This window comes from Bactrocera neohumeralis, chromosome 3 (genome assembly GCF_024586455.1).
Source record: "Bactrocera neohumeralis isolate Rockhampton chromosome 3, APGP_CSIRO_Bneo_wtdbg2-racon-allhic-juicebox.fasta_v2, whole genome shotgun sequence".
NCBI lineage: Eukaryota > Metazoa > Arthropoda > Insecta > Diptera > Tephritidae > Bactrocera > Bactrocera neohumeralis.
The window spans coordinates 68,542,701-68,566,331 of record NC_065920.1 but is presented as its reverse complement, the minus strand read 5'-3'; the positions used below and the strand labels follow the sequence as shown (position 1 = coordinate 68,566,331).

General features: G+C 36.1%; 1 protein-coding gene across 4 annotated transcripts in view; it reads right to left on the bottom strand.

Annotated features, from left to right (window-relative positions):
- The window catches only part of LOC126753589 (inactive dipeptidyl peptidase 10), a 102,618-nt gene extending 101,708 nt beyond the window's left edge, over window positions 1-910 (bottom strand). For all 4 annotated transcript variants that reach the window (XR_007666174.1, XR_007666176.1, XR_007666175.1 and 1 more), the window contains exon 1: window positions 766-910. The gene's annotated coding sequence lies outside the window, so the exon portion shown is untranslated. The remainder of the gene's footprint in view (window positions 1-765) is intronic.
- Window positions 911-23,631: the final 22,721 nt, after the last annotated feature.

Here is a 23,631-nt window from a genome sequence, read left to right as displayed (position 1 = left end):
TAAACTCGCAATACCGTTACGCTCAATGGGCGACCGGAAATCACGTTGGCGACAACACGTTGTGCAAAACAAAAGTGCTCGCTGCTTTGTCTCAAACGCCAATTGTGCGTTAACAAACACACACACGAACGCGCACCAACACTATGCTGTCACTAAAACACGTTTTCGCTTTTAAACAATTGGCGGCTGTTGTAGTGGCGCACTTGTAGCGTGTATTTATGTCACAAATATCAATTGCAACACACACACACACATACATGCATTTGAATGAACGGCAGCAAAGCACTGACGGAAACGGATGCGCGGCAATCGCGTTCGAATTACACTTCAAAGGCACTTAGCGGCAGCAACGAATGCATGCGAATATGGAAAATAAAAAAAAAAACAAAAATAAGTAAAAATTATAAATATGCACAAGCTTAGGTTTGGGAAATCCCATCACAAAAAAACATCAAACGAGAAAAGTAAAAAAAGTCACCACAAAAGCGTGTCTGCTCGGCACACATTTCGCTCGCGGCAGCGCACACTTTCGCTTTCAAGCGCAATTATACACACGCGCACATATAAATAGCGTGAAATTCTCAGCTCTACACACACACATCCACATATGTATATATATATACTATATATATATATGCGCGTAAATTTCTCTACACTGTATTTAATTAGCGCAAAACTTCGCATAAAAGCTCGTCACTCGCTCGCGAATATTCACGGTGAAATAAATATTAAATTGAACACTTCACGCTTTGCTACTTTAATTACCAATTAGGATTTCTGCTTTGTCACAAATTCTCAAAACTTCACTGCTCAAAATATCCTATTTCTCTTGCCGTTGTCTATTACTATTTTTTCCCAGGCCCGCGCTGACTTTGAGTTTTAGGTTTTTCCGTTTTATCGACCGTTTGGATGCGCGTCTCAATGGTAACTGAGCTAACTGTGAGATTTGCTGGAGCTAAAATACTCCGGAAAAATTGTGCATGTGCGAAAAGTCTATGGAAAAAGCTGCTGAGCACTGCTGTGTATGCTTTGAGTATCACAGAGAGCGCGCAAGTGAGCGCACACTGAGTGTGTGAACAATGAGCGCAAGAAGTAGTTTGTTGGGGTGGCCAACTGTATCAGAAACTCTTTTCTGGCACAAATGCACCAAGTTAAAGATGCTGAGTTTCCCAAATAGTTTTATTAGCCAAGGGTTTTAGTACCACAAAAAAGGCGAAATCAATAATTTTATTGCGAAAAGTTATTGTAAAAATTTTTTTATATTTTTTTTATCACATATGTGGTTTTTATTCCAGTTATTTATTAATTTTATGCGACTTACAAATTTTTCGGCTTTTATAATTATTTTTAATTGTGCATATACTTCTCAACCCATTCTTCTGTACACTCAATATTGTTATGAACACTGATAACAGTTTTTTAAAAATAAAAAAGTAGTTGCGTACATTCAGGGATGCTTTGATTTCATATTTCAGTAAGATCGAAGACACAAACCAATTTTTATAAAATCAAACTTTCAGTACAAAATTCATTATTAGTGAGCTCCAAAGGGTTACCATTTAATCGTAGTGATTGGGCCTAAAGTGGATCGAGATCTACTTCGATATTAGTCATGTGTCAAGCAACCAGAAGAACATCATTATTAAGGCAAAAAAAACTTTAAAAATTTCTACAAAAGTTTGGAATACTTTTGTGTGGCGCATGTAGCCGTAGGAAATAGGTTAGCAACAAAAAATACCTAAAAATGATATTTTAACTGAAATAATATATCATCTCTTCATAGTTCAGAAATCAATATTTGGCATGTTCTGCAATTGTAGTACTGTGACTCTAAATGTTCTTAACTTAAATAAAATTTACCTTTCTTAAGTGTCAAAAATTTCCAAATTTGGATAATAAATTCAGAGAATATTTCATTTCATTCTGTGGCCTACATTTTGGATGATATTAAATATACGTTGGTGCATTAACGAAGTCACATACCTGATACAGTGACTCTAAATATTCTTCTTTCAACGAAAAATATCCTTTTATCCAAATTAGTTAGTTTAAACAATGTCATTAGGTCTACAACTTTGCTTCCGCCGTTTTCCAATAGATGTCTCTAGGGTCAAGCACTGTCCGATTAAATCCATTAAATCGTTTTATATCGATCTTGGACATTTGTGTCAATACTAACCCAACAAAATATTTGCAGAGATCTGTTTGCATCCCAAACTTATTCTCAACTGAAAATGTCACTTTTTGAGCCGAATTCTCGACATTTGCGGGAAATTTTGCTTTTCTTTTTTAATTCCAAGAAAAGTGCGGCTGAGGCTCATCGAATGCTTTTGGATACGTACGGTGAGGCTGTCCTAAGTGAAAGAACATGTCGCGAATGGTTTCAACGTTTTAAGAATGGTGATTATGAAGTCGAAGACCGGCATGGTGGTGGAAGGGAGAAGATTTTCGAAGATGCTGCATTGGAAGCATTACTCGACCAAGATGCGTTTCAAACCCAAGAGGAATTGGCCGAATCGTTGCAAGTAACACAGCAAGCCGTATCAAAACGCCTCAACGCCATGGGGATGATTCAGAAACAAGGAAACTGGGTTCCTTACGACTTGAAACCAAGAGATGTCGAACGGCGCTTCTTTGCATGTGAACAGCTGCTTCAAAGGCACAACCGAAAGGGATTTTTACATTGCATTGTAACTGGCGACGAAAAATGGGTCCACTACGATAATCCTAAGCGAAGAAAGTCATGGGGAAAGCCTGGACATGCCTCCACGTCGACAGCAAAACCGAACATTCACGGCGCCAAGGTCATGCTCTGCATTTGGTGGGACCAGCTGGGGGTGATATATTATGAGCTGCTAAAGCCAAGTGAAACCATCACAAGAGATCGATGCCGAACGCAATTGATGGGTTTGAGCCGAGCACTAATAGAAAAACGGCCACAGTACGAGGAAAGACACGATAAAGTCATTCTCCAGCATGGCAATGCTCGGCCTCACGTCGCAAAGGTGGTCAAAAAATATTTGGAGACGCTGAAATGGGAGATCTTACCCCACCCGCCGTATTCTCCAGACGTTGCTCCATCTGACTACCACTTGTTCCGATCGATGGCACACGGTCTAGCTAACGAGCACCTCAGTTCTTATGAAGAAGTAAAAAATTAGATTCATACTTGGATCGACCCGAAAGATGAGGAGTTCTTTCGTCACGGTATACGCATGCTGCCAGAAAGATGGTCAAAAGTAGTAGCTAGCGACGGCCCATATTTTGAATAACATTTTTGTAACCGTTTTTATACAATAAAGCCTCAAATTTACAAAAAACGGCGGAAGCAAAGTTGTAGACCAATATACAGAACTTCTGGCTTATAACATCCGTAGTTGACTAGGTAAGGTAAGGTTAGGTTTTGTCACTGATTTCCGATTGGAAGAACACAGTTGGATATTTTCTGATAGACAAGATTTATTATACAAAGTTAGAAGGCCGATTTTTAAACTGGTGGTTAAAAAAAAAAAAAATTTATCCAAATTCCGGCCTTTAATTTCTTGAAAATTCTAACCGTATGTAACTTCTTAATCCATGTGAACCAAATCTTATGAGTACCGAGTTATAAAAGTTTCGCAAAAAATGATTTCTAATTTTTTTTACCAACAAATTGTAACACTGTTATTTATCATTAGGTTTTGTATTATTTTGATTTATAGTATCCTTATCTAATTATTATTATTTGATTTTTTACTGTAATAAACACTATTTAAATCAGTTATGCTCTCTAATTGCAAAATCTCTTCAAAGCTCTATCGCTCATCATATTAAGTATTACGCTCTCATATAAAGGCAACACATGCTCTCCCGTTTGCTGTAGTCTCCAAAATGCCGCTCGGTTTTACTCACTCACACATTGACATTTAAACTACTTCATCTTTGTTTCGTCGCCATTTATTTCCTGAAGCAAGCGAGTATTGAGACCAGCATGAACATTGGACCAGCTGCAAGGCATCCTGTCGGTATGAAAAAGTGAAGGGGTTGAGAAGGAGTACTACAATCACATTCCGATTTGATACAATGAATTGTGGATCCCCAGTGACCCATTGAAATAAGAACATAAAACGTTATTTCGTGCGAAACAAGCAACGAAATGGCAAAATAAAAGCAGCGAAAGTGTAAACAAAGAAGAGAAAGTTAAAATTGGAAACGCGAGAAATAAAAATAAAAAAAAGAAAATTAGAAAACTAAGAAATAAAATACAAAATAGTAATTTCATCAAGTGAGATATATACAGAAAAGAAATTTTAGTGTCGAAAAAGAGAAAATAATTACGTGTTTATTAATTTCGTTTAAGGAGAAATTATTATTTTTTAATTTTACTATTTCATGAAAAGTGAAAATCAAAACCTATTTGCTCGCAATTCACTTAAGAACGTAGTTAACACTTATCGTTGCTTCCTTGTTTACAGATGTCACTGGTACTTTTCTGAAATTGAAGGTATAAATTATACTGTTATACTGTGCTTTTGCTTGAAAGCTGAGGGCAAATGCTACCCCCATTTAAAACAATAAAGTTAATAACTAAATACCCAAAAGAGCATATAGCAGCATACAAATATATGTCTGAAAATTTACTTACTGAAACATAAAGTACACGTGTCTGACAGCACACCACCATACAAGCATACCTACATACTACATATGTACCAAAGTATATCATACATGTAAAACTTTCTCGCAACGTTTGTTATTTCAGATTTTACCCACATACTCTAAATATATATTTACAAATATATAAGTATATACATATGTATATATTCATGTGTCTGTCTGCATACGGCAAATGTGTTTCCACTTCTTTGGTTAAGACAAACTGAACTTTTGCCACGTGTTGCTCTTTTCAGTTGGCAACTGTTCGGTTGCTGATAAACTCACTTTAAGTTGCTTGCATTAACTTGTGATGAAGCAGTGAAAAAGGGCGAAAGGAGAATATTCATGTCGAAATATTCGAAAGCATAATTTGATTAAGTTAAGGACATGTCAACAAACCTACATGCATACATGCATACATACATACATACATAATTGAAAGTGTTTAAATATGGTTTAGATTGTGGCAAAAAAGCAATTATTGTAATTATTTTTCAATAATTATTTCGTCCGCTTCAAAACAACCTCCACCAGATGGAATTCACTTACGCCAATGATTTTTCTAGTCCTTGAAATACTTTTCATAAGCACTTTTTGGGATGTCCTTCAGCGAATTTTGTTTTAACGCTTCGATCGACTGAAAATGGATTCCACGGAGCGGCAATTTCAGTTTGGGGAACAAAAATCACACAATCAAATCTGGTGAAAGCGGTGGTTGATCGATGGTATTTATTAAGTTTTTGGCTTTGAAATCGGTCGTAAGTCGATGCGATGGTGCATTATCATCGCATTAAATCCATCAATTGTTATTACATAATTCCGTTCGTTTTCGACGAATGTTCTCAAATAAATGCTTTAATACGGCTAAATAGAACATTTTGTTGACTGTCTGTCCGTCCGGAACAAATTCATCGTGCACCAAAACACGAATATTGAAAGAAACAATGAACATCACTTTGATGTTTGAACGGCATTGGCATGTTTTTTTTTTGGTTCTGGCCCGCTTTTTTCCTCCATTTTTTATGATTATTGACTTGTTTGCAAGTCGAACTCATAAGCTATGCCTCGCCGGCATACTATACATTTGAAATAAAAAATTTGAGGCAAATTCTTTGTTCGATATTATTAAAAATCGCATTGCACTACTGAGATGCAGAGCTTAAGCAGGTGCTGGAAACAAACTGATTGACAGATCGGTCTCATATTTGTCATAGTAATTAAGTACAGTCAATACCAACTTAGCAAAATACACTTTTTTTAAAATACCCAGAGAATTTACTTACAATATCCAGGTTCCTTTATGTCACAATCTGTGTATATATGTATGTAATTACATGAATAGGGTTTTGATAATCTTGTAACATACGGTAGGTTTTTAATAGTAGAGTAGAATGAGTGTGACACCGAAAACTAAATTTAAGCCCAAGACCCTTTTGCTAAGAGCCAGGAAATTATTGCATAAAATAATTTGCCGAATTTGCTTAGCAATGATGGATATGATATTTGTTGAAAGTCCGAGCAACTTTTGTAAAAATACTGTGTTCAAAGAGCAAGTAACTGTCGAAATCGCTTTCTTTGTTGACTTTGCTTTAGGTGCGTATCTTTGATAATAGAAAATGATACGGGCGTCTGAATTGATAGCTAACGTTGTTGTTGGTGTTAATATTGGTTCCAAGATAGACGAAATTACCTAGGATTCGAAGTTATGACTGTCGACAGTGATGTGGGTTTTTTCTTAAGATTTGGCGCATGGTGAATATATGGTCAGTTGTTGGATTTCTGGGCCTAAAGCCACACTTATAAGGTCCAATCAGTTTGTTGACGGTGGGCTTTAATATTTCACACAGTACGCTCGATAGAACCTTATACGCGATGTTGACGAGGCTTATCCCACGGTTGTTGGCGCAGATTGTGGGGTCTCCCTTTTTGTGGATTGGGCAGGGCACACTTAAATTTCAATCGTTGGGCATGCTTTCGTCCGACCATATTTTACAAAGAAGCTGATGCATGCTCCTTATCAGTTCTTCGCCGCCGTGTTTGAATAGCTCGGCCGGCAATCCATCGGCCCCCGCCGCTTTGTTGTTCTTCAGGCGGGTAATTGCTATTCGAACTTCTGCATGGTCGGGCAATGGAACGTCTGATCCATCGTCATCGATTGGGGAATCGGGTTCGCCTTCTCTTGGCGTTGTACTTTCACTGCCATCCAGCAGGCTGGAGAAGTATTCCCTCCATAATATCAAAAGGGGGTCTCTCATCCGAGGCAGTTGATATCTTTTCATTGTTGTGTGAACTTCTACACATGACTCCATACTCCCTCATCTGCACAGGAAATTAGTGTTGAAGAAGTCCCAAAGACGCCAAACGAGTTATTCGTAGCTTTCAACCTGTTCACCATTCAGCTACTGTAATGTGTTGAAATAAGAGGGTACTATAAAGGCGTTACACCGCTTCATTTCCATAAAAAAAGAATTTAAACTGGGCCAAAAGTGTGCCAGAAAAATGTTTTAGAAGTCGTGGTAAAGCAGTTAAGCAATATTCTCCTGAGTTGGATCTTCCAGCAAAACTCGGCTCCATTACACAAGGCAAAAACCATTCAGTAGTGGCTTAGGCAAGAGTAATAAAAAAAAAATATTATCATGGTTTCATAGCTGCAGATGATCGGCCGTCTGGATGTGCTGAGCCATTGAACTACAGCTTGTGGTTAGAGTTGGAAAACGTATCCTGTCGAATACCCCCACAGGAAAAAAAATTAATAGAGTTAAACCTTAAAACTACCTTTTTCTATAATATACCTTATTCATCTTCAGTGTCATCGGTCTATGTTAAGAATATGGTGGTGTAGAAAAATCGTAAAAAAACCAAGGGTTCCATCAAATACAGTATTTCTTTATTTCTTCTCTTAGTCAATATAGTATAGCTGCAATGTGATACCACAACCAGCTATTTTGCCGAATACTTCATGAGCTAGGCCTTTGTTTTGCTAGCTGTTCGCTTCACCTTCGCGAAAAAAACTATACTTTAAAATACTCGAAGCACGTATGTTTAACTTTTTATACAAACTTGTTATCCTTTTGTTTTCGTGTTTACTCTTGCTCATTGCATTTCGATGTTTGTAAACCTTTAGCTAATACCATTTCTAATCCTTTCAGCAAAATCCTTGTCGCCCATGTTATCCTTATTGGCCAACACTTCCCACGCATACACACACACGCACACATGTGCTGTCACTTTCAGTTTGTGCGGCGTCTTTTCAAACTTTTTGCCACCAGTTTTTTGCTTTCACTTCATCTCACAAGCAGACTGTAGCGTGCACTTCACGCAAGCCAAGCTTCGACATGTGTAGCCGCAAATGACGATAACAGGCTCTTTGGCTCACACGCTGGTTAAGTGCGAATGGCTGTGTGTATTTGTGGACACGTTGAGCCTCCTCAGCCATATTCAAGCAGGAAATGGAGGTTGAAGGCAGCGTGAAGAGTATTAAGGTGGAACTACAGAAGAATGAAATGTGTTTGCATTTTCGTACATGGAGGTGTGTGTGCGTTTGAATTTGTGATGTCATGTTGATCTTGTGCTTCTCTTTCTTCAATTTTGTGCTCTTATGCATACTGCGGCTTCTTTCCTCCTTTGTTTCTGGTATTAATGCTCTCAGTTCGACTTTTGTACCTTTGCGCCTTAACGCCAAACTTAAGCTGGCTGGCCGGTGTCACCTCCTCTTTACCTAAATTCTTAGCGTTTGTGGATTTCCTTAAAAGGTACAGAGTTCTGGCTCCTTAGGCTGTGTGATTTTGAAGCTGTCTTCGACATGCCTGCCCATTATGTTGTTGTTAGTTTAAGCAACCTTCCCCAACCCTTCAGCAATACAACTTCCTCAGAACCTTTCTCTCGAAAACTCATTAAGTCGACTCGTCAGATGTTGTCATGTGCCATGCCTCTGAATCATATAGCAGGACATGAAAATTAGGGACTTTTAGAGTTTGGTCTTTATTCGTCGAGAGAGGACTTATGTGGGAGGATGGAGCCATGTGTAGAAGTTAAGTTAGTTAAAAATGTGCTCTGTTTGCCATTCACTTGGGAGTGGCCAGAAACGATTATTTTACATATGGCTCAAGCAGCTCACAACTTTCGGTCTTAGACCAAGTATCCTCTGCGTAACTAAAAAATATCCGTTTGAAGGCGAGCTAAATTTAGAAGGCAAAAGATCCGCACCACAGGCTTATGCGCTGGGTTTGAGACCCGCCACTGAAAAACATTCCCAATAAAAACATTGCTTCAATTGGGTGGTTGATATTGTTGTTGAAACGGTAGAAAAGATCGCTGAAGTAAGTAGGAGGAATGGTGCAGACTAGACAGTTCTTGGTCCGAAAAAATTTCGGTTACGTAGACCTGACTGTCATGTGAACGGATTTCCTCAGGATATATATGTCGGTAATGATCTTCTCTCTTCAGAGAACTTGCCGCAGATATAGATAAATTAACGCCTATGAGAGGATACTTCATAGGGTTGATCGAAAAAGTCGGTGGATTTTACTTGGACAATCCTTTCACAGTTACAATATGAAAAAAAAATTTAATTAAAAGCCTAATCTCTTTGTAGGATGGAGCCATGCTTAGAAGTTTACGCAACTGAAGAAAGTTGTCTGAGCGCCATTCATTTGGCAGTGGTCAGAAACTCATGACAATCGGTCTTAGACCAAATACCCCCTGGGTAGCCAAAAACTAAAATGTCTGCCTCGAAATCCCAGTGCGACTTCGGGGTACTTAATTGAGAAGTAAAATCCTCTCTCGACAAACAAAGACTAAGTTCTAAAAGTCCCTCATTATTCCCGTCCTCCTATGTGGTGCAGAGGCATGGGCGATGACAACATCTGATGAGTCGACTTGGCAACTTTGGAAGCACCAGCGAAAAAGAAGAACGACTGCCGCGCTGCAGTTTACTCGGCTATAACCGCGTAAGCGGTGTCTACGCCAATAAAGAAGAGGAATATTCCCTTTGATCCTTTTAGAGATTAAAAATGCAACTACAACTAATTCTCTTCACACAAAAACCGTAATTTCCGCTAACTCGTTAGTATACGCTTTTCATGAAATTAACCACAAACAGCGCAGCGCCACATAGCGGCAATAAGCGTTTACTGTAAATATCTCCATTTACTTAAATCTGTGTTGTGGTTAGTGTTAGTTGTGTGCTGCTGTTGTCGTAGTACATAGATGCTGTTACTTGTAGTTGCAGCAATGCAAATGAGTGGGCTGAATGAGTAAATATGCAAAGAACCTAGCAAATGCGGCATGTGGCAAGAGTGGTGTGGCAAGTGGCATATGGCATTAATCAGTCGAGCAATATTGACGCTGTGGGCAACTTTACCATTATGTATAAGAGTTGCTAACATGCGTTTACACACATTTGTGAGACTGTAAGAGACAGTATGTGTGGAGCAATCACATGTTTCCTTACGTACTTACATATGTATATGTGTGCCTGTATATACTATACATACTATATATGAAAATTTTTTATATGTTGTTCACGTTTACACCCAGAAAATATATAGCAAAAACGTACACACACACATAGCAATTTTATGTATGCCAATTGTGCCCCGCTTATTAACACCAACATATTCAAGGCGCTGCTCTGCGCGCAGCAAGCGCTGATGGACATGCTTTACTGCTTAAGTGAAAGCTTTTTCCAATAGAGAGTGTGCCTTAAGCCGCATTGAATGATATATGGTACAAAAAGTTAATGTTTATTATTCTTAAAGTAAAGGCTGGTAAAAGAAAGCATATGTTAGATTGTTGCCTGCTTTAAGACGCAATGAAGGTTTTTTCCTTTGTATCAGCTTTCTCGTTACTTATATCGATATTTCATCTGAGAAGACCTTTACTAAAACTTAACGGTTAACAATTCACTAGAACATTTTAAACCTCAACGGTCTTTTATAGTTGTATAATGAAAGCTTTGAAAAAGGAGGAGTAAAAATTAGTCTTATGAAAACCAGATTCTTAGTTCAGATGTCCTACAAAATTATTATACCCTGAACAGGGTATATTAAGTTTGTCACAAAGTTTGTAACACCCAGAAGGAATCGTCGGAGACCCTATAAAGTATATATATAAATGATCAGTATGTCTAGCTGAGTCGATTTAGCCATGTCCGTCTGTCTGTCCGTCTGTCTGTCTGTCTGTATATATACGAACTAGTCCCTCAGTTTTTAAGATATCGTTTTGAAATTTTGTAAACGTCATTTTCTCTTCAAGAAGCTGCTCATTTGTCGGAACGGCCGATATCGGACCACTATAACATATAGCTGCCATACAAACTGAACGATCGGAATCAAATGCTTGTATGGAAAACTTTCACATTTGACAAGATATATTCACGAAATTTTGTATATATTATTTTCTAAGGCAACAATGTAATCTCCGAAGAAATTGATCAGATCGGTTAACTATAGCATATATGTAGCTTCCATACAAACTGAACACATAGTTACTAACAGAAATGCACCTGTGAAGGGTATTTAGCTTCGGTGCAACCGAAGTTAACGTTTTTTCTTGTTTTTCGTGAAATTTTATTACAAACACTTATAAATAGTTTGCTTTTTTGTAGAATTTAACCCATTCTGGAAAGATTCGGAAAGCAACATTTAAGAAAAATTATAAATTTTTGACCAGGAAAATTTTTTTTCGTAAAATTCAGATATTTTGAAGTTTTAAATAATAAATTTAAAATGTGATGTTATCCCCATTAGACCATAATCCGTCTTAGAGACCATAATCTGCAAGTAAATGCTGTGTTCTTAAATATTGTGATATCAGGCGTCACCTACATTTTGGCGGAAAGGTTTAAAGAACTGAAATTTCAATGGAAGTATTTTACATTAATTGCATTATGAATTTAACCACTTCCTAGAAAATGATTACTTTTTCCAACCACGTCACATGGATAAACGATTTTTTCTAAAAAAATATCATCTTCCTTTACATATACTAATGTCAAACTTATCCATTATAACCCCTTAAATCCGCTTCTGAATGCCAATTTATATTTGAAAAAATTCTCGGAAAATTTGGTATTGATGCGGCGTATAGTTTCGGATATATGTTTTTGTTTGTAGAAATTTTTTAACCTAGAATAATCGGCTCTCAAAATTTTAAACACGTTTTTCTCGGAACACTGAAGAAAAACGCCGAAACCGTTGAAAATCAAATTTTACACACGAACTTTTTAGATATTGACAGATATGTACTTATATATAATGAACGAAGAATTATATTTTTGATTATAATTTCGATTTTTTTAGCTACTCTGAAGTAAATTTTTCACAAAACACTACTTTTTTTGGGAACCAGCCATTTTGTTAAAAATCGGAAACTTGATAAGTTCTTCCGTCATTACCTGTATTCTTATTTGTTTTTGGATTTGAGATAATATTACGCAGAAAAGTCGTTTGCCTTAAACTTTTTGCGGAAGCTCTCCATGAAACCCAAAAATTTCCAAAATGAATCTCTTTTTAAAATACATTACATGATGTAAATGTGTATTATTTCAATTTAATTATTAAATTAAATGTCTTTTTCAATGCTTCCCTCTTCATTATCCCAAAAAATCGTTGCGAGGTAGGCACCAATGTAGATAATGGTATGGTTTCGGATATCCATCGGTCAAAAATTCAAAAATTTTTTCAATGAAAGCCATTTTTGACGTGATTTTCCAGTGGATTAAATTGCACATCTAACAGTCTTTGGCATTTTATCAGGAAAATTTGGACAACAAACAGCAAATTTCGCTTCAAATCAACTACGAATATTCACGTTCTGCCAAAGACAACCCTGGGTTAAAGAATGTGCAAAATTTCAACCCTAACAAAAATAACCGAAGGAATTAAATTGAGGCTGCAAACTGTTGGTTAAGAGTTTTGAAATAATAGAAATGCATTGTAAAACACCTGTTTTTTATAATATACGATTAATGAACATCTCAGACGGTAATATTAAGTTTCTGCTGAATGGAATAAATTATTTAAAGAAATAATTTTTTTTTAATATAAATCATGCGGCAATCCTGGTGAAAATATTACAAACAATAAAATTTCACTTCGACACAATCTGGTCAGTGGCATTGTACAAGTTCATACTTTTGTACATTTATGGCAGTTTTACAACAAATAAACCAAAATTCATTAAACTTTATTTTATAGCGGCCCAAAAAAAAAAAATTTTATTGAAATTGCAAGCAAGCTACTGCTATTAATAAAAATATTTTTATTGGTTTTGCCAGCTTGCTCGACAGCGACATCAAGCCGCGAGGCGATTAACTGATGACTTGCCATTTCACCAAAAAATTATCAACCAACGAACCGGATGGGGAAGCGGTAGCGGATGTGAATGTGCGATTTTAATCGCAATTTTTTTTTTAACGGAAATGCGAGCAAAATGCTGAAATTTATTCAATTGTTAATGCATTTATTTAAACACACGGGATTTATTGATTTAAGCCATATTTTTATTTTAGCCTCCAGTGCAATATTCCGCTGTGGTGACCTTTTTATTTGGCTTCAGGTTGTACTTATAAGTTTTTTGTAATTTGTTTAGTTGTAATTTGTAATTGCAACATTTCAATCTCTTTGCTTATCTGAATTTTCCTGTTGGAAATCCTCTTTTCATTCGATATATAATGATCTATTAACTACATTAACTCTCAAAAGTACTTTAAGTTCTCATTCTTGGAAATTAAGTTCCTTCACTTTTGAAAAACATAAATTTTATATGCATTAACTTGAAAATATTCTATATTCATTAGTCATTTTCCAAGCAGCTGCTGCTGACAACTCGCACACCATGCTTACGCTTTATGTCTTCTATATCTCGAATCACACTTCAATGCAGCTTATGAAAGCAACAACAACAAGCAAGCAGCATAACTTATGTAACCGTAATGCCAACAAACTTAACGCGTCCAAAGTCATTAACTACTCGCCTGCCAATGTCAGGAAGTCTTCATCATCGCCAAGCGCTCAACGCTTATTCATGGCTCCAGTAATTGTAAGTGTGTGTGCGTATCTACTTATATACACTCTGTGGAACTGTTTGTTTTTGGAAGCATTAAAAATCAATTTGGCAAGTCAGCCAAATGGCCAAATAAAACAAAATCGCACCCTGACGCATTTTCTCTCTCCTCTTCTCTTTCTCTCAGCTTAGCAGTTTCTGTGGCTGCAAGTTTGTTTTGCTTAAGTGCAGACCTCTGCTTGCATTTTTGACTTACTTAAATTTATCTATTTTTAATTACATGAAAGAGTTAGAGAAGATATTAACGTCAAGTATTATCCGCACTATAATTCTTTTTGAAGCATTGTGTGCGTGTTTTTTACGGTTTTTCTGAAACAAATTGCTTTCTGCCACATTATTCTCCTTCAATGTTATAATTGATGACTTATTTGTAAATGTTTGCGTGACTTTGCTATTGTCACGTTTGCTCAAAGATACGCTCCACCCATTGTCGCTCTTTACCGTAGATAGAACTGTCAGAATGTAAGTTGTATTATTCACAAATTTATTGAACCGCAAATAGAGATAATTGGATGAAGCATTTATTATATGAATATTTTTAGTACTTCACGATTCCATGCGAAGATTTATGAACATTTATGAAGTTCCCATAATATTATTAATACTCAGTGCAGAAAACTAAGAGTGTTGAAAACTAACCGTAATCCTTTATTTAATATACATATATTGTGATAAAGGGCCCGGTAAGTAATAGTAAATAAAATACAAAATATTTAAATATTCATCAATATTTATTTTGTCACCAGATGTAATACATTTATGCCAACGATTTTTCGAAACATTTTTCATGAGTACTTTTTGGGATGACCATCAGCTCATTCAGCAAATTTTGTTTTATTTCTTCGATCGACTGAAAATGGGTTCCATGGAGCGGCAATTTCAGTTTGGGAAACAAGAAAAATCACACGGAACCAAATCTGGTGAATACGGTGGTTGATCGGTGGTTTTCATTGCGTTTTTGGCTTTAAATTCGGTCTTGTAAAATCCAAGAATTTTTCTTTCACAACTTCGGCTTTCTTCGTTTTCGTCGGATGTTCTCACGCAAACCTCTAAAGAAGGCCAAGTAGAACTCCTTATTGACCTTCTAGTCCTCCGCAACAAATTCATGATGCATCAAACCACGAATATTGAAAAACGCAACGTCTTTGGCGTGGTTATATAAAGTAAATATGTTTATAAAATTGTGGATTTCGAACCTCTGGTTGACGTTTCACACTTTAAAGTATTTCCCTCGTTTTGATTCTTGTAAGTTGCAAGAGTATAAACTGTTCGGTTGCGGCCCGAACTTAGTCTTTCCTTACTTGTTCTGAAATATAACTAACCTGGGGAATTTAAATCATAGTTTCCGCGTACTGTTTTGTCACAATGTTTATTTTAGTTTTAGCGCGGAATTGAGAAATCAACAAATATTTAAAAAATAATCAAGCTATAAACACTATGTACTGGGTCCGGCACTTGAAGTGTGACCATTTAAAAAAAACCATAAATTCGGTTTGGAAAATTATTTTTATTCCTTTTGAAGTACAAAATGTGAGAAAATAGTCAAAAATTCAGGACCAATTCACTTTTGCTCGATATGACCACCTTTTGCCTTAACTATGGCCTTGAGATGGTCAAAAAACGAATCACAAGCTGCCCGAATGTGACTTGCCGGTATTTTGGCCTTGCCCTCCAAAATGGCCCAGAGGAAATAATCCATTGGATTCGTATCTGGTGAATTCAAAAGCCATTTTGTGGTCGTAGTGAAGTTCGGAACGTTGTTTATCATCCATTCTTGGTCCACTCGCGCTTTGTGAGACGGTGCTGAGTCTTGTTGAAACGTCCATGGTTTGGCCCAAACCATTAGAGAGAATACTTTCCATTGGATTGGCCAACCGATGACTTAAATTTCGTATGAGTCGGTCAAGTAAACCCTATCGTTTTGAGAGTTTACAAAATGCTTAATTGGGGAAATTTTTTCGTCAGAAGACACAATGTTCGGAATTTGACCGCTTTCGGCCAAGCGAAGCAACTGCTTCGCTCTCTCAAATTTTACCTGTTGCTGCTTCGGTGTGAGGTCATAGGCCTTTTGGAACATGTAAGGCTTGACCTTGAGCTCATTTTTCAATATGTGTCGGATGCTGCGGTTGGATATTTTCAGTTCTTTAGCCATTTGTTTGCACTTCATCGTGGATTTCAGCAAGACGCTTCAAAACACTTTCCGAACCATCTCACGTGATTTGCGTCTTTTGATGACCACCTCCATGGCGTTTTGCGATGCTACCAATCATTGTAACGAGTGATGGTGCGATCATTAAGGTGGCAGCTAAAGCGGCAATCACATTATATTGCTCACTTTTGGCAAAATGCTTTTGTACACTCCTGGTGCGAACTGTCATTCGAAATTTATTGATTTCATTGCGACAGTATGAACGGTCAGGTTTGTTACACTTCGAGTGCCGGACTATATTGAATGGATTGCTAAGTCATATAAAGGCTAAATACCCAGTGAAATTAGAAATCAAAAAAAATATAGATCATGATATAAGTGAGAACAAAGTTAGTATATGAACATTTTCCCACCTTATTTCATTGAATATTTTAGTTGAAAAAAATATGTATTTACTAGGCTTGCTATCAAATTTGAATCTAATTGAAATACATATTTTTTAAGTTAAAGTAATACGGCAGGCTCGTGAGCTACGCATAGGCTAGTTTTGGTGATTATGGGTGCTTAATCAAGATAGAGAGCCTTTATGTGGTTCAACAGAAGTCATACCTTTGAATGCCAGCACTTGACTTGAGTATTAATTAACGGAAATAAAAGTCTTATTTTGAACAGCCATTTATTTACTGAGATAATTAATACTGAAAAATTATTAACGGTCTTATATTATTTCTCTAATGCCTCATTTTTTACACTATGTCTAGCTGTGGTCAAGGATATATTTGGAATATAATTATTTCACAATATTACAAACACACTCAATTTCGACAAAAAGTACCACTCATATTCCACTAAACGTGAAACATTAATAATATCATAAAAATTATTTTACCTTGAACTTTGTAATGCGAAATTTTCAATTTACCTGCAAATTACCGTCATTACAATTTTTTTCGGCCAAACATAAATAACTCAAAAATGTAACGGACATGCAGGTATTTCGTGTAGCGGTGAAAATGTAATCAATAGCTGCGTGATTTATTTGGGAAATTCCTTATTGCGGTCCAAGCGAGTAATTCTCAGTAAAAAAATGTTCGCAAAAACCTTTTCCCAAAAGCGCTCAACAGGCCATAATTGTCGGCAATAAATCTTAAAAAATGTATTCGCGTTCCCACACTTAAGTAATTTAGGTTAATGACTAATGTCCGGCGCTTTGGCTGAATCCTTCATTTCAGTGTAAAGAACTAGTAGGTATTGCGCATTTGGGCTTCATTTTTATACTCTCGCAACAAAGTTGCTAAGGAGAGTATTATAGGTTTGTTCACATAACGGTTGTTTGTAAGTCCTAAATATATACCAAAGTGATCAGGGTGACGAGTAGAGTTGAAATCCGGATTTCTGTCTGTCCGTCCGTCCGTGCAAGCTGTAACTTGAGTCAAAATTGAGATATCATAATGAAACTTGGTACACGTATTTCTTGGCTCCATAAGAAGGTTAAGTTCGAAGATGGGCAAAATCGGCCTACTGCCACGCCCACAAAATGGCGAAAACCGAAAACTTATAAAGTGTCATAACTAAGCCATAAATAAAGATATTAAAGTGAAATTTGACACAAAGGATCGCATTAGGGAGGAGCATATTTGGACGCATTTTTTTGGGAAAAGTGGGCCTGACCCCGCCCCTTACTAAGTTTTTTGTACATATCTCGGAAACTACTATAGCTATGTCAACCAAACTCTACAGAGTCGTTTCCTTCAGGCATTTCTATATACAGTTCAAAAATGGAAGAAATCGGATAATAACCACGCGCACCTCCCATACAAAGGTTATGTTGAAAATCACTAAAAGTGCGTTAACCGACTAACAAAAAACGTCAGAAACACTAAATTTTACGGAAGAAATTACAGAAGGAAGCTGCACCCAGGCTTTTTTTTAAATTGAAAATGGGTGTGGCGTCGCCCACTTATGGACCAAAAACCATATCTCAGGAACTACTAGACTGATTTCAATGAAATTCGGTATATAATATTTTCTTAACACCCTGATGACATGTACGAAATATGGGTGAAATCGGTTCACAAACACGCCTTCTTCCAATATAACGCTATTTTGAATTCCATCTGATGCCTTTTCTGTATAATAGTATATATGTACATTAGGAACCAATGATGATAGCGGAATAAAACTTTACACAAATACGGTATTTGAAAAATATGTAAATGACCGATAATGAAATCTCGATTATCACTTTATCATGCGAGAGTATAAAATGTTCGGTGACACACGAACTTAGCCCATCCTTACTTGTTTATTGATACAAATTATTCAAAGAGGTTCGAAAACGCATAGACGATGAACCACGTTCAGGACGGCTATCAACATCTTTGAAATAATGATTCGCGACCAGTATCGTGCCATAACCACCGTATTCGCGTAATTTAGCTTAGTGTAACTTCTGGATATTCAGCAAACTCAAACGACTGCTCCGGATAAACCGTTTTGAATCAATTGAAGTCATTAAATGTAAATCGGTAAGCGCATTGAAGGCTATTTCAGAAATTGAGTTTAACAACTACACAACACGTGTATTGGGGCGAAGGTGCGTTACTTTGATAGAGATGACATAGATTTTGAAGAAATAATTAAGAATTTTCAAATTAGAAACAAAGTCGTACTGTTTTTTGCTCATAGTAGTAGCTCTCCCTGCACTGTCCTACCACTTTTTTGATCTGATCAGGCAAGGCAGAAAACGACCAAATATAATATTTAAGTAAACTTAAATTTTTTCCAACACAGGCATTATGTCAATTTTTGATTTGTTTTCCGCCGTAGGTCAAAGTCGAAGCAATATCTTCTAGGCAAGAATCTTTTTATAAGGTTTTATCCATGGAGGATGCCGGAATATTTTCATCTGGGAGGAATCTTTGTTTAGGGCCGCAGGATATCGAGTGTGAGCTGAAAACGAAAAAAATTAAAAAATTTCAACCCATATTGAGAATGTATAAATAGAATAATAATAACCTCAGATAAATAATTCTTTTGCGTTATTTTATGTTATTATAAATTTGCTCACCACATTCATCTACTTACCGGCTAACTAAGTTCATATTCAAGAAAATGATCATATTTCGTCTTTTAACTTTTATGTCTCTCTGCCTGATCTGATGATGTATTCAGTCTACTATAGTTAGTATTTCTAGCACGGGATTCAAACCGGCTACTAATTCACAGCGCTTAGATTAAAGGCTTTTTGTTAGTTCTATATTTTAGAACCTTCCTAAGCTCTTTTATTTTTGTGGGTGACTTAAGATTTCATCTCCTAGAACTTGTTGAAAATTTTTAATGAATTAGAAGCGAAAAAAAATCGTTTCACATTTCTTGAACAACAACAATGCTGAATGAGATTCGTAAGACCATCAAAAGTTGAGAAGCAAATTCATTGTGACCAGGCTGAATATTAATTGAATGCCACTAAATGTACAGCAATACAGTTGTAGCCTGTGGTCACGATTTTTCAACACGACATTTTACAGCAAATATTCGTTTTGTGCTGATATTAAATTAGACTGTGGTTGAAAATGTAATTCAAATGTAAATTTTGTTGATTGTAATCAAGTGCACTTGTTAGGAAAAATGCAAGGACAATGCTATTGGTTGCATTTTGATGCATTTTACTTGCATTTTACTTTCATACTCGCTGGTTGAACCAACATCACGATCCAGCCAGGCTTAAATCGTAGGTATACTGAATTAACATGATCCTAGCAAAATACTGTAACCCGCTTTTTAAATAATTACTTTTAATGGCTCAATTTGATGACTACTTTTACCTTCACCTTTTAATAGTTATAAGCCATCTAAACTAACCTGACCTACATTGTTCATAACAAAAAATTAATACTCGTAATATTATATTTCAAAATCCCCTTACACATTTATAAATGATGCAATAAGAATTTATCGATTTATGTCCTATTCATCCCTACATTGTTACCATTAAAGCATACACAAAATATTTCGCAAACTTCTGAATGGCAGAATTTAAATTTCTATACAATATTCAACACAACTTTTCCAACTCGTTTCAGACGTGGTTTGCGATTTAATAACTTTTTCGCAATACTTTTGCATTCAATTCTCTCAAGGACTACTTAGCATAGCAGCAACGTAGAGCGCAGCGGAATCACCGCCGTTGATAGCAGTGAAAATGTGGTGCGCTCGCTTTTAATTCGGAATAAAGTTTTTATCCTCTGCGGCTAATGAGCAATTTCCACTTTCATGCGCTTGTTAAACATTTTTCGACGGCTGCAAACTTTTCGCGAAATCCTTCTGTATTGTCAAACTTATTAAGGGATTTTGCAACTTTAAATATGTTGAATTATTTATTTGGGAATAATAGAAATAGTTAGCTGTAGAATTTTTTTTTTCAAATAAGGAAGCATAGTCTCAATTTCGTTTTTATTCAAATTTGTCTAATTATTGTGGATTTTGTTATGATTTTTTGAATTATTTCTACAAAGACGCATCTCTTGAACTACAGAATAATAATTTCTCTAATTACATTTTATAATCGTCTCATGCATGACAGTATATGTACGATTTGCACAGTACCATGAACCTTCTTTCCAGTAATTTAATTATCGTTCATTTAATTATAGTCCGTTTTATTGAAAGAAGTAAGAGTTTTATCCATGTCTTCTTATACTTTATCTTTTAACTGATTGATCCCTCGTTCAAGAATATACGCTTTATATATAAAAGATGTCCGTTTTTCTATATATATCGTACAAAATAAACACTAACGCTATCTGCTATAGTCCGGTTTGAGAGATCATCTATCGCTGAAACTATCCTTTGTCCACCTTTGAACGAGATTTATGCTTCGACTTAAGAAAACAAAGAAACTATTCGGCGAAATGTCGAATCTCTAAAACTTTTTGGTTTTAAGGATACCTAAGGCTACCTAAAAGAGCTAAAACATCATAACTTCATCCAATACTGATTTTAAGGCAAAACAGTTTTTCATCATTCGATGGCAAAATAACGACTGACACCGTAGATACAATTTTTTCAATAGCCTTTTTTTTTGACAGATCACGCATGACTCGTGTCGTGCTATGTTATTTTTGTTTAGTATTCTATGGCATTTCATCATGAAAAGAGACTCTCCTGAACAATATTTACAAATCGTCCAACTTTACAAGCGTACTATTCGTAACACCATCACCCATCTCGAGATTCAGCATTCAATATTGGATAACATTTGACCGAATAGCCCACGTCCAGCACGCAGTAAAAAAAATATAGCAGCCGTACCTGAGAGTATACACGAAGACCGAGGTCATCAATTCGAACACTTTGCTGAGCAGATAATTTCTCATTTTGCGCCGGTCGATTTCCAATTTTGAGAAGAAAAGAACGTTCTAACATCTCTTCATGATAATGTTGTTACCTGTTTTTATAAATGAGTTTTCTATTTTACTGACATAATAAGGTTACTCAATTAATGTGACATTTATATAATTGTGTCAAAGTGGCAATAAAGCAACTTGGGTTTAATGATTCCATGGTAGTAGTCAGCTGTTCTTCTTCTAGTAGTGAACGTTTTGGTTAGAAATACTTTACTGAAAATATTGTAAAAATAACTGGTTTTGATGGCTTTAAATATAGAATCATCGGCAATCCAAAATCTTAAAAATCCTTGTCCTACGTCTGATTTTCACTAGCTTTCACATTTGTCATCGGAATACTTTATATCAATTCCATTTATTCTATAATTTTAATGAAATAAAATATTTCCAAAAACAATAAAAACTAAATTCCATTCAAAGGCCATTCAGAAAAGAAAATATTCTTTGTTCTGAAATCACTTAAAGAAACATTTTTATTAAGTTTTACTATAAAACAAGTAAGGAAGAGCTAAGTTCGGGTGTCACCGAACATTTTATACTCTCGCATGATAAAGTGGTAATCGAGATTTCATAATATGTCATTTACATATTTTTCAAATACCGTATTTTTGTAAAGTTTTATTCCGCTATCATCATTGGTTCCTAATGTATGTAGATATTATACAGAGAAGGCATCAGATGGAATTCAAAATAGCGTTATATTGGAAGAAGGCGCGGTTGTGAACCGATTTCACCCATATTTCGTACATGTCATCAGGGTGTTAAGAAAATATTATATACCGAATTTCATTGAAATCGGTCTAGTAGTTCCTGAGATATGGTTTTTGGTCCATAAGTGGGCGAGGCCAAGCCCATTTTCAATTTTTAAAAAAAGCCTGGATGCAGCTTCCTTCTGCAATTACTTCCGTAAAATTTAGTGTTTCTGACGTTTTTTGTTAGTCGGTTAAGTCCTTTTAGTGATTTTCAACATAACCTTTGTATGGGAGGTGGGCGTGGTTATTATCCGATTTCTTTCATTTTTGAACTGTATATGGAAATGCCTGAAGGAAACGACTCTGTAGAGTTTGGTTGACATAGCTATAGTAGCTTCCGAGATATGTACAACAAACTTAGTAGGGGGCGGGGCCACGCCCACTTTTCCAAAACATTTGCGTCCAAATATGCCCCTCCCTAATGCGATCCTTTGTGCCAAATTTCACTTTAATATCTTTATTTATGGCTTAGTTATGACACTTTATAGGTTTTCGGTTTTCGCCATTTTGTGGGCGTGACAGTGGGCCGATTTTGCCCATCTTCGAACTTAACCTTCTTATGGAGCCAAGGAATAGATCACTTTTTGAACTGGTTCTGTAAGGACATATCGCCTAATTATTGCGCACCCCTTCATTGCTCTAAAAATAGCTAACGGTTCCTGCTTCTCTTCTCTCTATACGCAGAATACGATCAGATCTCACTCAGTAACAGTTTCTATATTCCGGCTACTATGCTTATTTACGCATTTACAATACTATCCTTACAACTTAAAATACTATAATGGCCATTTATTTACATCGTCTACTATCAAATGACGCTGTGGCGCATGAATATAATATTTATGTATATCGTCACACAAAATCGTACAATATTATCACTGTTTTCAAAAAAAATTTGCCTCTTTATTTTTCTTTTTATATTAATTCATTGAGTAAATATATATATAAACAATTATACATATATGTTGGGGATTTCATTCATAGACGATTCCATTTTGTTATATCACCTTACACTTTACACTTTAATATAACACGATAACTTCACTTTTTATTTTATTTTACGAGCACAGCAAGTTCTGATCCTATCAAGATCACTTTTTGAACTGGTTCTGTAAGGACATAGCGCCTAATTATTGCGCACCCCTTCATTGCTCTAAAAGTAGCTAACGGTTCCTGCCGCTCTTCTCTCTATGCGCAGAATACGATCAGATCTCACTCAGTAACAGTTTCTATATTCCGGCTACTATGCTTATTTACGCATTTACAATCTATAGTACCTTAAAATACTATATGCCGCCAATGCATCGCCTACTTCAAATGACGCTGTGGCACATACAGTTGCCTACAAAATATTAGCATACCGCTTATACACTGACACCCAAAATACAAGTACTACCGCTCCGACATACATATATGTATTATATTAAGTACATATGTCCATTCCTATTCACATATCCCCCAACAGTTGTGCGCCTGCTAAATGGCCGCCCTATTATCGGTATTCTTATGATACTGCTATTCAATGTCATTCAGGATATTCTACTTGTCCACACAAGCACTTACAGATACTCACTCATGCACACACATATATACACAGTTTGCTTGTAACCATTAGTGCTGG